Genomic DNA, 14928 nt, shown 5'->3' with positions numbered 1-14928 from the left:
CACCATGGCAGCCTGCCAATTAGCATCCCCAGTAATGGCGCCTCCACGTAGATTGGGATTATCAGACATAAAAAAGACAATTAACAACACAATTGTAAGACACTCAGACCACTGTCTTCAGTAAACGGCACCACACTCCCATCGCCTCAGATGGTCTCTACCCACTTCCGGGTTGTCATATGAGCGCCTCAACGACACGTCATCACCCTGCGTTTCTAGCCGCTTAGGAGCCAGTGACGCTTGAGTACGTGGCGTTGACGTCAGCGAAACCCCCGGCACGGACGAGGATTGCTAAGGCGGCCGGTGAAGCAGGAGGGGAGTTGTAACGGCAGAGAAAGGACAGTAAGTGTTTGTAATGGAAGACTGGGCTGGTTGTTTGTGACCGGGAATGTGTACTACTGTACGTCGTACGGATACCGTGTGTGTTCTCTGAGGAAATCCGGGGGGCATTGGTATACAGGCGGGTGACGTCATTACCTTGAGTCACCTGGGGAGAGACATTGGTATATGAGGGCTTAGTGTTATGATGTCAGCAGTGCCCACCCCACATAAGCGACTGCAGTGTCCCCACTTGTTGATGTGCTATTGGTACCCCCCCCCCCCATGTTTATCATCCGCTTCATTGTAGAAGTGCCATGGTGGGATCTCTGGGAGGAATGACCCCTCACCCCCCCCTTCTATTTCTTGCCTGTCATTGTGGAGGACAGCCTGGCAGTGTTCATTCCCGGTGGTTACCGGCATAGTGACATCATGGAATGTTTGTACTTCTTATAAGATGAGGGTCACCAGTAGGAGTAAGGAGGTCCTGATTCCTCTACGTAGATCCTTAGTTATCGCTAGAGGGGTCGCCAGGAGGAGCAAGGAGGTCCTGATTCCTCTACGTAGATCCTTAGTTATCGCTAGAGGGGTCGCCAGCAGGAGCAAGGAGGTCCTGATTCCTCTACGTAGATCCTTAGTTATCGCCAGAGGGGTCGCCAGCAGGAGCAAGGAGGTCCTGATTCCTCTACGTAGATCCTTAGTTATCGCCAGAGGGGTCGCCAGCAGGAGCAAGGAGGTCCTGATTCCTCTACGTAGATCCTTAGTTATCGCCAGAGGGGTCGCCAGCAGGAGAAAGGTTGTCCTGATTCCTCTACGTAGATCCTTAGTTATCGCTAGAGGGGTCGACTGCAGGAGCAAGGAGGTCCTGATTCCTCTACATAGATCCTTAGTTATCGCTAGAGGGGTTGCCAGGAGGAGGAAGGAGGTCCTGATTCCTCTACGTAGATCTTAGTTATCACTAGAGGGGTCACCAGCAGGAGGAAGGAGGTCCTGATTCCTCTACGTAGATCTTTAGTTACCACTAGAGCGGTCACCAGCAGGAGCAAGGAGGTCCTGATTCCTCTACGTAGATCCTTAGTTATCACTAGAGCGGTCACCAGCAAGAGCAAGGAGGTCCTGTTTCCTCTACGTAGATCCTTATTTATCACTAGAAGGGTCACCAGCATGAGTAAGGAGGTCCTGATTCCTCTACGTAGGTCTTTCGTTATCACTAGAGGGGTCACCAGCAGGAGCAAGGAGGTCCTGATTCCTCTACGTAGATCCTTAGTTATCACTAGAGCGGTCACCAGCAAGAGCAAGGAGGTCCTGTTTCCTCTATGTAGATCCTTATTTATCACTAGAAGGGTCACCAGCAGGAGTAAGGAGGTCCTGATTCCTCTACGTAGGTGTTTCGTTATCACTAGAGGGGTCACCAGCAGGAGTAAGGAGGTCCTGATTCCTCTACGTAGGTCTTTCGTTATCACTAGAGCGGTCACCAGCAAGAGCAAGGAGGTCCTGTTTCCTCTACGTAGATCCTTATTTATCACTAGAAGGGTCACCAGCAGGAGTAAGGAGGTCCTGATTCCTCTACGTAGGTCTTTCGTTATCACTAGAGGGATCGCCAGCAGGAGCAAGGAGGTCCTGATTCCTCTACATAGATCTTTAGTTATCACTAGAAGGGTCACCAGCAGGAGCAAGGAGGTCCTGATTCCTCTACGTAGATCCTTAGGTTTCACTAGAGCGATTACCAGTACGAGGAAGGAGGTCCTGATTCCTCTACATAGATCTTTAGTTAGACTTCATTTAGAATGCTGTATCCAGATCTGGAGAACTCACTTACAAAAAGATATTGATAAGATAGAACGAGTTCAGAGACGGGTAACAAACAAGTGAAAGGTCTGGGGGATAAAACATATCAAGAGCGACTTCAAGAACTTAAAGCAGTTCTTCAGTCCTCTATTAAAAAAATTAAAAGTTAGCAGCTAAAAAACTGTAGAAACTGATTTTTAATAATTAGACACTTGCCTGTCCCAGGATCCAACAGTGGATTTTCAGATTGGTCCTGCAGCTTTCTGGGACCTGTGACAAGTCCCAGAAAGCTGAAGGGGGGCTGAACATCCTCTCAGATTGCAGCAGTGATCTGACCGAAAGTGGGGGAGTGTTTATCTGTCAAAACTGATACCTGCTGCCCCCCCCCCCCCAAAAAAAAAAAAGATGTGCCAAATCTGAGGAGGAGGAAGTGTGGAGCTTCCCTTATTAAGTGAATTTCCGTTTTAAAGCAAAAGTAAACCGTTCTATTTTTTTCAGCCAAGAAAGCTGTCATCTTAGTTTCTGTTTGATCTTCAACTGAATGGTGCTGCACTTGTGATCATTTATGTTACCAGACATTTGATGGTCTGACAGTTTGGTTGACCGTTATCATGGCAGGAATGTAACTTTTTTGAAACGTTAAATTAGTGAGTTTAGTTCCTCAGTACAGTCTAGAGGAAAGAAGGGGGATAGTGGAGACATCACTGAAACCTCTGGCCCCGGTTCACACTGATGCGGTGCAGAAAACACTTCAATCCTTGTGCGATTCCCACGCCGCATAGCAAATGTACTGTGTTTTGCAATCTGCTGAGTGTGTCAATTCAAAATTAAAACGGAACTTTACCACCACAATGAACATGAACTGTTTTTAATCCTTTTGCTACTAGCATTAGTAAATAGATATGGACATATATCATATTTACTTCCTGGTTTCTTGTCTAGGCAAATGTCATACATCTCAGGAGTCTTCTGGAGGGGAGGAGCTGTTTTCTCAGCTAAGCATGCCTGATTATATGCCTGAACTAAGTGCAGATGGATTCCAGGAAGTCAATGCTACATGAATCATCTGCCCTTACTCAAGATTGCCACGGCCAGAAATGCTAGTGGGGTGTTTTTCAAAGTGACTTCTCAGCAAAATAAAGCATGGAGACAGGGATGGATGGGGGAGTTTGCTTTGGTGCTCAGATACAGTGTAGTTCCGCTTTAACCACACCTCAAAAGCACTTTGCGAACACAGTGCGTTTGCCTGAACCCGATTGGATGGTAAAAAAAAAAATGCTATCTGGTCCCAGTGCGGCACAAAAAAAGGTACCTGCACTTCTTTGGTGATATTTGAGTCCATTCAAAATGAATGGGCTCAAATCACACTGCACAGGTTCACATGTGAATTGCATAGGAATGTGATGAAATTCACAGTCGGTTCATAGTGTGAACCTAGGCTCAAGGAGGAGAGTAAGGTTCAGGAGGACAATATTTTTCAATATGAAGTCAAGATCAAGAACATGAGGACATGACCTCAAACTAGCAGGGGGAATGTTCAAGACTAATCTAAGAAAGTATTATTTTATTGAAAGAGTAGTTGATGCTTGGAGTAGACTTCCACCAGAGGTAGGGAGTCTGTCAACAGTAAGTGGATTCAAACATGCTTGGGACAAATATAGATCTATACTCCTGTAGCGCTACCCCTAAGGAGCCGCTGTAGATTAGACAGATTCTTTCCCAAATCACTGCAGAGGCAGCCAGACATACACCAACATTGCATTCACTACAGCTCATTGAATAGTCTAGGGAATGTTGTCTTAACGTATATTTCCTGTAACAGGAGAGGGCTTGGGGTATGTGGGATACTCCAAAACATTAGGTATGGTTAGCAGAGGACACTTCTAGCTCGGTAACAGTAGCACAAGTACAGGTAGACTGGAACAGTCCATAGGTTCACAGCTGGGGACCATGAAGTGGGTTGGAGATCAGGCAAAGGTAAACTGGAACAGTATGTAGGTTCATGGATTAGGACCATGAGTTTAGGTGCAGCACGGAAAAGAGGCTTTACTCACTGGATCCTGGAATAAATCAGCTCACAGGTGCAGCCTCTTGTAGAGCAATTCAGCATCCAGTCCAAAGGGCTCTAGGGGCAGCAGCCCCCCCCGCCCCCCCTCCCCATTATCTTTCTCAGCTTCCAAATCCATTCCCTTAGGGAGAAAAAAAAGACAATCTCCTCAGGGCCTCAGACTCTTTAACAGCATCTTAGCCACCATCTGGGCACACCTCCCCAGGGATCGGCTAGCCATGGTTAATATTCGGGCTGGACATTTGAATTCTCCTTCTTTAACCACAAGCCTACAGGGCACTTATACCCCTTCCTGCCCAGGCCAATTTCCAGCTTTCAGCGCTGTCGCACTTTGAGTGACAATTGCGCAATCATGCAACACTGTACCCATATGAAATTTTTATCATTTGTTTTGTGACAGATAGAGCTTTATTTTGGTGGTGTTTAATCAACTCTGGGTTTTTTTATTTTTTCTTAAACAAACCAAAAACCACTGAAAATTTTGAAAACAAAATTTTTTTTTCTTAGTTCTCGTTATAAAATTTTGTAAATAAGTGATTTTTCTCCTTTACTGATGTGCGCTAATGAGGCTGCACTGATGGGCACTGATAGGCTGCACTGATGGGCACTGGTAGGTGGCGCTGATGGGCACTGGTAGGTGGCGCTGATGGGCACTGATACATGGCACTGTTGGGCGGCACTGACTGGCACTGTTGGGCGGGACTGAAAGGCAGCTTAGATGGGCACTGATACAGTGGGGCGAAAAAGTATTTAGTCAGCCACCAATTGTGCAAGTTCTCCCACTTAAAAAGATGAGAGAGGCCTGTAATTGGCATCATAGGTAGACCTCAACTATGAGAGACAAAATGAGAAAAAAAATCCAGACAATCACATTTTGGATTTGGAAATAATTTATTTGCAAATTATGGTGGAAAATAAGTATTCGGCCACCTACAAACAAGCAAGATTTCTGGCTCTCACAGACCTGTACCTTCTTCTTTAAGTAGGCTCCTCTGTCCTGCACTCATTACCTGTATCAATGGCACCTGTTTGAACTTGTTATCAGTATAAAGACACCTGTGCACAACCTCAAACAGTCACACTACAAACGCCACTACTTTTTCGCCCCACTGTATGTGGCATTGATGTGCACTGGTAGGCACTGATATGTGGCATTGTTGTGGCACTGAAGGGCACTGGCACGAGGCACTGATGGACATTGACAGGTGGCACTGCTGGGGCTACACTGATCATCAGGGCACACTTATCAGTGCCCTGATGATCTGTGTACATGTCCCCTCCGCGGAAAGCCGATTACCGGCTCTCCTCTCCTCACGAGCTGTCAGCGTGACAGCTTGAGAGGAGAGAAATGCTGATAATCGGCATTTCCCTGTTTACATGTGATCAGCTGTGATTGGACACAGCTTATCACATGACCTCATGCACGGTGAGAGAACCACCTTGCGTCCGTCATATTACTATATGGCGGGCGGGAGGTGGTTAAGTTCCAGAAACTTCTTCTAGAGGCAGGGGGAAGTAATCAAACACTCAGCTTGTGAAGCTCTGAACAGACCAGGCCAAACAACCACCACTCTTCTGATTACAGAGAGCCAAAAACTATCATAAAATAATCAAACAATATAGTGTTCAGATCAGTACTAGCGCTGTGAAAAACATATAAACAAATAAACTAAAAAATGTGAATAAATAAAGAGAAAGTCCACTTTGTTCAAAGTGTAAAAAACGTTTTTAAAGCAAAGCATAAGAGTCCAGTGCATTCAGTCCCAAGAGACTTTGACGTAATTCTATAAAACACAAAGTCCACTCCTGTGTCTTCTTTTTCATTTTAAACATATATCGCCAATAGTGCCTTCAGTGACTACCATCATTCACCCCAATCCAGTGTAACTCGCCATATCATTGCCTTTCATATTTCGAAAATAACATGAAGCTTCCCAGTGCCACATCCTATAAAATGTAAGTAAAAAGTTGCAGGACAAAAATTGTATAGCCAAACTAGCGGATATTTTTAGGCACAGTAAGAGACCACACTATCATATAAAAATATCAGTTTATTGACATAAAATAATCACAAAAATGATTTTTTGGAACATACATACAATGATACATACATGACCCCCAAACACAACAGGGGGGAAAAAAAGGATTCGTACACCGCCTATCCCTTGACATATGACACATAACATGTCACCTATAGCATAAATGTTGATTCCAAAAGTAAGGTTGAAAATTAGAAAACTGCCAACATGTTTCACCTTTATATCTGGCTTCTTCAGGACTGTAACTTCTGTATATAAAATATAGAAAGAGCAAACAATGTACACACCATTATATGCAGTAAAGTAAAAAATACATATAATAAACAAAAACAATCATTGGGCTTACATAGGAACGCGGCAACCAACGATATATTGCCTGGGGGGGCAGACATAGGAAACTCGAGTTTGGAACACAGACAACAGACCAGGGAACTAGATAGTGCATAACTGAATCCTATAAAAAGAAGCACATAATGCCACCAGCAAATAGTATAGTTGTGTAAGTCTAAATATACTGATTGACGAATGCTTAGACGCAATATATTATTATACAGGATTTATATCGCGCCAACAGTTTGCTCAGCGCTTTACAATATAACTGGAGACAATACAGCAACAATACAGTTCAATACAAGAGGGATAGGATGGACTAATACTCACAATGATCATAGATTATGCCCACATATAGCAAGAACAGTAAAGACTCAAAGCGTAGAAGCTGGAGGCAATTTGGAATAAGGATCAAAAGGTGTTGACAAGCCTAGGCTTGGTCTAGGTCTGGGGAGGCATATCCATGGAGGGACGCCCAGACCTCTATAGGCTAGACAATGGCACCCTGACTGCCATTAGATATCGGGATCAAATCCTTGGACCCATTGTCAGACCCTACGCTGGTGCAGTGGGTCCTGGGTTCCTCCTGGTGCACAGCAATGCCCAGCATCATGTGGCGAGAGTATGCAGACAGTTCCTGGAGAATGAAGAAATTGATACCATTGAATGACCCCCACGCTCGCCTGACATAAATCCAATAGAACACCTCTGGGATATCTTTTTTTTCGTCCATCCGACGCCTGCAATGAAATTTCAGCAAAATGGAGTAGCCTGTCTCATCATTTTTTTTTCACTTTGATTTTTGGGGTGTCTTTGAATTTAGTCCTCTGTAGGTGGATAATTTTCATTTCCATCAAATGATGGGACATCCTTACGTTCCCAACACATTACCCAGTCCATATCCTTATAGATATCCAGCATGATATTTTTCCCCATTGAGATCTGATGTGTTTTCAAAGTGTTCCTTTCATTTTTGTGAGGTGTGTGTGTGTGGCCATGCGTGTATATATATTGTATGAAATGGGGCAAACTTGGTTTTTTCTGCCATCACTCTTTTATGTTTTCAAGTTTTTATTTAAGATTCTTGCCTCAGACATTACTGCAACATACCGCTGGATTCATTAGATGTGTAGGGGTTCCTGCTGTCTCTACCGTGCATCCTAACTCTAATGAATCTAGCTGTGTTCCTCAATGAATGATGGGGAAAATGGAATTCTTGTTCTCCCTCCCTCATTGACCGCTGGACCTATTAGATGCAAGGTGACCACACAATCAGGCCTAATAAAACCCGGATTAGATGCAATCTATTCACTTTAGCCTATCTGCCTGCATCCTGCCCATGCTGCTTGGGTATACCTTTCAAATTTCTTAAAGCCATTCCGTTCCTTAGATTCCACTGTTTATTTCAGTCACTGATGTCACCTGCACATCAGCAATTTATCATACATTTCATGCCCCAATCTTCAGAGAGCCTTTCCATGGTGATCTAATTCCCTGTCTCTGGAATAGAAACGTGTTTTTCCATGTTTGCCGAAAGTTCTTAACTTTCTCACTGCGCCTTACTTATGGACTGCACACGCGTGAGATTTTAGGATGACATCTATGAAATGCGGAAGTAAACAGAAGGCATTTTCAAATACGGTGCCAGCTTCAGCAGAAGTGGGATGAGATGGCAGGTAGTAAAAAAAGAAACCGAGAAGGTATTGATTTCTGTGTCTAATGCAGGCCATAGATGGGTCGAAAATCGGCCAAAAAAAAAAAATTGGCTGATTTTCGCACCGTTAATGGGTTAATTGGTCAGCCGTTTTTCAGGGTTTTAGCACTTTTTTTTTTATCGGTAAAGTTGGAAAAAATTTGGCCGATTTTCCCGGCAATGATGGGGAAATCAGCCGATCGTTTTACCAATAAAAAATCTGCGCATGAGCCGTGACCTGCGAGAAGAAGAAACAGAAGAGGAAGAGGAAGAAGAATTCCAGTCCGCTATTATATGTGACATGAAAAAGTATTGAGGTTGCAACAATGTATCTACTTGTATCTGAATAAAACCATCTGTATCCGAAATGGATACAAATGGATACATTGTTGCAACCGCAATACTTTTTCATGTCAAATATAATAGCAGGGCGCTCTGCAGGGTCAGAAGTAATTAAATGCCGGCCGTAGGCGGGACGAAAATCGGCTGATTTATTTTTTTTACCCTAGGTGGTAAGGTCGGCCTATTGAACAATCGATTTTTTTTTGTGTTTTTTTTTTGTTTTTGTTTTTTAAACAGCCAGTTTTCGACCCGTCTATGGCCTGCATAAGTAAAGGGGTTTCTTGACTCTCCAACACTCCCAATGCCAGTGATTGCCCGCTGCTCTTTCCTTTGTCACAGCTAGCACTGATGTCCTCCGTGTCAGAGGCTAGGGCAGCAGAGATGTTACCAATCTGTCAGCATGTTGACAGCTAAACCCTAGCTCTGTCACATGAAGAGATCACATGCTCTCTCATATGTTTTTGTTTTTTAAGTTGCCTTTTTTTTTTTTGTCATTTTTGTGGAAAACTAAGAAATGAAAAAAATTCACAATTTTTTTTTTATTATTATATACTGTCACCAGTACAGTATACCGTATTTTTTGCTCCATAAGACGCACTTTTTTCCCCCCAAAAAAGGGGGGAAAATGTCAGTGCGTCTTATGGAGCGAATATAGAGCGGCCGGTCCGGTATTTTCACCGCCGCCGTGTCAGAATACCGGGCCGGCCGCTCAGCTCTGCAGTGGGACCTTACCTGTTCCTCTATCCAGCGCCGCGCTGTCTTCCCGGCTTCTGTAGTGTGCGTGACAACCGGGTCCCAAGTGCGCATGCACAAGAAGCGGTGCTCTTTGTGAATGGTAAGGCGGTACCTGGGACACATGACAGATCCCAGAAGCCGCCGGACCAATCACAAAGCGCAGCGCTTCTCGCTCATGCGCACTGGGCACCCGGCTGTCCGCCGAGCGCCCACGCTACAGAAGCCGGGAAGACAGCGCGCGGCTGGATCGAGGAACAGGTAAGATCAAAGAAAAACTCTGCGGAAGTAAGAGCGGGTACCTGTCAAATTCAGGTACCCGCTCCCCCTCCCTCCCCAAAGGTCAGCAGTCATCTCCTGTACTGTCCGCAGTCTCTGGTCATCCCTGTACTGTCCGCAGTCACTGGTCATCCCTGTACTGTCCGCAGTCACTGGTCATCCCTGTACTGTCCATAGTCACTGGTCATCCCTGTACTGTCCGCAGTCTCTGGTCATCTCCTCTGCTATGTCTGCAGTCCATTAGTTCAGAATTTTTTTTTCCTGTTTTCTGCTTCTAAAACCTAGGTGCGTCTTATGGAGCGAAAAATACGGTAGCCTTATTTAACTGTTGTGGCGGTGATCAGTTTATTTTCAATGTGTAGGTTTTTTTTTTTTATATGATTTATTTTTTTATTCCTGTGACCAGAGCAAAACCGTGTTACCATAGTAACATTGTACTACACTGGGCAAGTGATCAGGATTTTTTAAATATTTTTTTTGCACATTATGATTGCTTATACCAGTGAATTTCACTGGTATAAACAACCATTGTTACTGAATGAAATTGATTCATTCAGTAGTTATTGTTGTGATTGGCCAGATGGGCTGTGATTGGCCCTGTCTGTACTATGTTATCACTGTGAGCAATCACAGCTAGCAACACAATTGTAAGCAATGAATGGCATGAAAGGAAGCCTTTCATCCTTTACAACTGTCATGCGATCTGCTGTAACTGGTCGCAGCGATCACATGGTGCAGGCAGCAGATCCACTGGCAGATCGCTGGAGCGTGGCCTGATACTGGATAGATGTAGTATAATGTCCTTCCAGGATAATAGGGATCTCACCTGGCCATCCTATCACAATAGGGCGGGCGGGAGGCGTTTAAAGCCCCATTACAGACAAAAACTCCCCTCTATCCCCCCCTTACTATCCTGTCAGATGTTTTTGTTTCCTTATTTTGTGAAGCCAGCTGTACATACCAAAGTCTCTTGTATATTACCAGTGCTTTCCTCCAAGGGTGGGGGACCTCTAATTCGGCACTAATTCACCAAAGATCCTCTCTGGTATCGGCCCATTTCTAGACACTGAGAGAACCCAATTCTAATATGAAGTTTCCACATCATGCGGAGATTGATGTGGACACCGTAAGAAGAACCCACTCAGGAAGTATACAGAAATGGAGAAGGCTCTTGAAGCTTCACATGACTGCAACTTATTGGGGAACTAAACTTGCCTATCCTTTACAGCCAAGAAAGCTGCCATCTTAGCCTCCGTTTGATCTGCAGTTGCCATGGTGCTGCACATGTGATCAATTCTAACACCAGCCATCTAATAGGTTGACAGTTTGGTTTAGAGCTCACATAGACACATTAGTAACTGTAACAGTTATCATTGAAGGCATGTCTTGAATGAATTTTAAGCACAACATGTTTGATATCTACTCACTTGGTGCAACATCCTCGTTTATATTTTACCAAAAGATTGGATATTACATTTTGTGTTTGTGCATTAAATTCATCAAAGTGTATCTTGCCAAAATATTTGTATTTGAAAAACAGCTGCGCAAATACCCATTGACATAAAAATATGCACCCTTTCATCCTCTAGGAATTTTTCTTAAATATAATATTTGGGGGTTGCTAGTTTTCTAGCAAAAAAAATTGCTGACTTTTCATGTCGAAGATGAATGTCAGAATTTGCCTTGACTGGGAAGTGGTTAAGACCAAGAAAAAGGGACACTGTGGTTTGTTTTTTTTTGTTTTTTTGTTTTTTTTTATTACAGTAATCGGTTGGGGAGTAAGGATTTATCTTTATCCTGGAGATTGGCTGCAAAATGTATCTAAAAAAGGTTTTTTTGGTTTTGATTTTTGTTTTGCTTTTTTTTTTTTCTTCCAGTGGAGAGATTTTCTTTCACTTTCAATCTTGAAGCTGAAATAAGTGATAAAAGTTCTGGAAAGTTAGGGAAATCCCCTCTTAGACAGTTGTTTCTGGAACTTGTGTCTGCATAGGAAGATTTCCCCACTTACTGTTTTCTGGTGACAACTTAAATTTAATATAATACATAGTTAATCTGGTTGAAAAAGACACAAGTCCACCCAGTTCAACCCACAGAACAAAAACAAAACAAACACAAATTTAAAACCTCCATATACACTATCCTATACCCACAATTGATCCAGAGGAAGGCTAACCCCCCCCCCCCCCCCAATAAAGCATGATCCAATTTGCTGCAGCAGGGAAAAGAAAACATTCCTGATCCCCCTAGAGGTAATTGGATATTCCCTGGATCAACTTTACTTATAGATATCAGTACCCAGTTATATTTTCTGCATTTAGGAAAGAATCCAGGCCTTTTTGAAAGGCTGGCCAGAACCAGTTCTTGAGGGAGTCTATTCCACATTTTTTGCAGCTCTTATTGTAAAGAAGCCTTTCTGTATTTGGAGATTAAATATCCTTTCCACCAGATGTAAAAAGTACCCCCTTGTCCTCTGTGATGACCTTAAAGTGGAACTCCACACAAAAGGGCAACATTCACTTTAAGTTCTCCTCCCCTGCCATATTTGGTATGTCATATTTGGGGGGAGGATTGGGTACCTAGTTTTGACAGGTACCTGCTCCCACTCCCGCTTGGATCACCTGCACGTCACAGGTCCCTGAAGACTGTGGGACCATTCACAAAGCTCAGCTTTGAAGTAAAAAAACAGCCGGCTGTCCAAACTTAGGATGCTGGTGCTGAGAACCTTAATGCTAGTGAATTAGCCTGGGTGAGGACAGTGCTGGATACCTGGACAGGTAAGTGTCCTTATATTAAAAGTCAGCAGCTACAGGATTTGTAGCTGCTGACTTTTTTTTTTTTTCCCCCAGAGTTAACCTCCTCTTTAAAGTGTATAACTCTACACCAAGTTCAATATATGGACCACCTATGTATTTATACATGTTGATCATATCCCCCTAAGGCCTCTTTCACACGGGCAGTTGTTCTGCTGCCCGTAAATGCATATTTTGTTTATTTTGGAAATCCAACACTCCTTGCACAGAGATCACCTGTGTTTGTACACCTTTTTTATGTATGTTTACATGCGGCTGCATTATTAAATTCTTGCCTTTTCTAATGCAACTGTTTACTTATGTTTCCTTTGTACTGCGATTAACTGTGTTTATGTACAGATAGCTGCGGTACATCGCTCCTGGACGCCGTCAACTTTATTTTTCCTAAGCGCCTAAAACCGTATGTTATGAAAAAGTTCCTAAACGCAGTTTGTAAATGGAGCTATAGGGATGCATTGTCTGCAATTAACTGCAGTAAATGAGTTCCTCTAACCGCAGCTAAAAGCTGAACTCTAACCTCCTATGTGAAAAGATCATTAATCTCCCCTTCTCGAGAAAATAAATTCACACTAATCTTTCCTCATAGCTGAGCTCCTCAATGCCTCATATCAGCTTGGTTGCACTTCTCTGCACTTTCTCCAGTTCTCCAATATCTTTTTATGAATTGGTGCCCAAAACTGAACTGCATATTCTGGATGAGGTGTTATTAGTGATTTTTATTTGTACAGAGATAAAATGATCTCTCTCTTTCTGCAGTCCATACCTCTTTTAATACAAGAAAAGACTTATCTCGCTCTGGAAACTTCAACTTGGGAGTGCATGCTATTAAAGTGATATTAAAGGCAGATTTTCTTTGTTTAAAAATAACAAATATGTCATACTTACCTGGTCTGGGAATGGTTTTGCACAGAGCAGCCCTGGTCCTCCTCTTCCCACTGATGCTTCTGGCCCCTCCCTCCTGCCAAGTGTCCCCATAGCAAGTGATTTGCTATTGGGGCACCCAAGAAAACACGCTTCTGAGCCATTGCTCTGTGTGTCTATTTACACACACAGCACAGCTCTTCCCTGCTCTCTCCTCATTGGCTCACTGGCTATGATTTACAGTAGCGGGAGCCAATGGCTACTATGGTGAAGAGGAGGAGACCCGGAAGAGCCGAGGCTCTCATGCACATTGCTGGATAGAGATAGTGCTCAGGTAAGTTTGGGGGGGGGGGGGGGGCTGGGGGTGTTGTGCACACAGAACGTTTTTTACCTTCATGCATAGAATGCATGAAGGTAAAAATCCTTCAGCCTTTACAACCTCTTTAAGCCTATGATCTACCAGAACACCCAGATCCTTCTCCTCCTTCCCCAGTTGTACTCCCCCCCCCCCCCCCCCCCCTTTGTATGTATAATGCATACATGCTTTTAGCTCCCAAGTGCTTAACTTTACATTTATCCACATTAAACCTCACCTGCCACAGTCCCCCCTAGTAAACTCTGCCTTGATTGCACTGTTGATTCTGTCAGAATAAGCCTGCAACTTCCTATGCTGTAAGCCTGTACCTCTTAACTTCTGTGGACTAGAGAACACTCAACTCCCCCCCATGTTATGTACATGGAAAAAAAGGGGCAGTGTTAAAGTGCAACTCTGGGCACAAATGGTCCCCTCTCTCACACTGCAAGCGTTCATTTCTCATTTGGTTTAAAGCCTGATATACATTATGAGAATATTGGACAAATTATCATTTGTTTTCTTTGGGGTTTTTTTTTTTTTTTTTTTTTTTGCATGCTAGTGTCATATCGAAAACAAGTAGCTTACTAGAGTAACGGAAATTCTCGTAAGACAGAATACAACTTCCTGCGATGATGTAATGTATTGTATCGTAACGTATTCTTTCTTTTCCGAACATGCACAGTGTTGATTTTTTTCTTTATGGACAAATATTGTACCGATTAAACAAAAACATTCGTTCTGTTATCTTACAAGAAACATTTTCAAACATTTTCTTGTCCCTTTGGATAATATTGCGTGAACTGTCATGCTCAACTCTGGAAAGCTGTATAATATTAGACGAACACTCCGAAAGCGGTTTTTGGGGGGCCAAAATTCTTATCATGTGTACTAGGCTTAAGGCTATGTTGGGGGCACAGGAATCACACCTGTTCCTGCAACCACCCACAGCCCAATCGAATTGCTCTTGCGAGGTGGCACGCCCACGCATCCCAGCCTGCAGTGTGTTTGTGGATGTGGGAACCACAGGGAAAACACATGATCAAAAAGGCCTTGTGGTTTCCCTACGGCCATGTTTTTAAAAAGGTGTATGCACCTTTTTCCTGCAGGAAATGCGGCAAAGCAGTCTATTCAAATAAATGGGCTGCCACACCCGAGCAAACGCAGGTCACTTGGCCTGCAATAATGTGAACTGAACCTGAAAATGCTGTCATAGAGTAATACTTTACTACTTTCTCCTGTGGTCTCCATCCATCTGTGTGGCCAATCTTGCAAATCCTCCTCTGTAAGGCTAGGATCTGCACAGAGGAATGCGG

At 43.6% G+C, this 14928-nt stretch overlaps 1 protein-coding gene across 1 annotated transcript in view; it reads left to right on the top strand.

Annotated features, from left to right (window-relative positions):
- The first annotated feature begins 213 nt into the window (after positions 1-213).
- The window catches only part of STX5 (syntaxin 5), a 35576-nt gene continuing 20861 nt past the window's right edge, over positions 214-14928 (top strand). Inside the window, exon 1 of the mRNA XM_089652864.1 lies at positions 214-342. The gene's annotated coding sequence lies outside the window, so the exon portion shown is untranslated. The remainder of the gene's footprint in view (positions 343-14928) is intronic.

This window comes from Staurois parvus, unplaced genomic scaffold (genome assembly GCF_062004578.1).
Source record: "Staurois parvus isolate SC_StPar_1 unplaced genomic scaffold, SC_StPar_1.0 ptg000694l, whole genome shotgun sequence".
In the NCBI taxonomy this organism is placed as follows: Eukaryota; Metazoa; Chordata; class Amphibia; order Anura; family Ranidae; genus Staurois; species Staurois parvus.
Note: the sequence above shows the minus strand (reverse complement) of the source record. Positions and strands in the feature narration are given on the sequence as shown.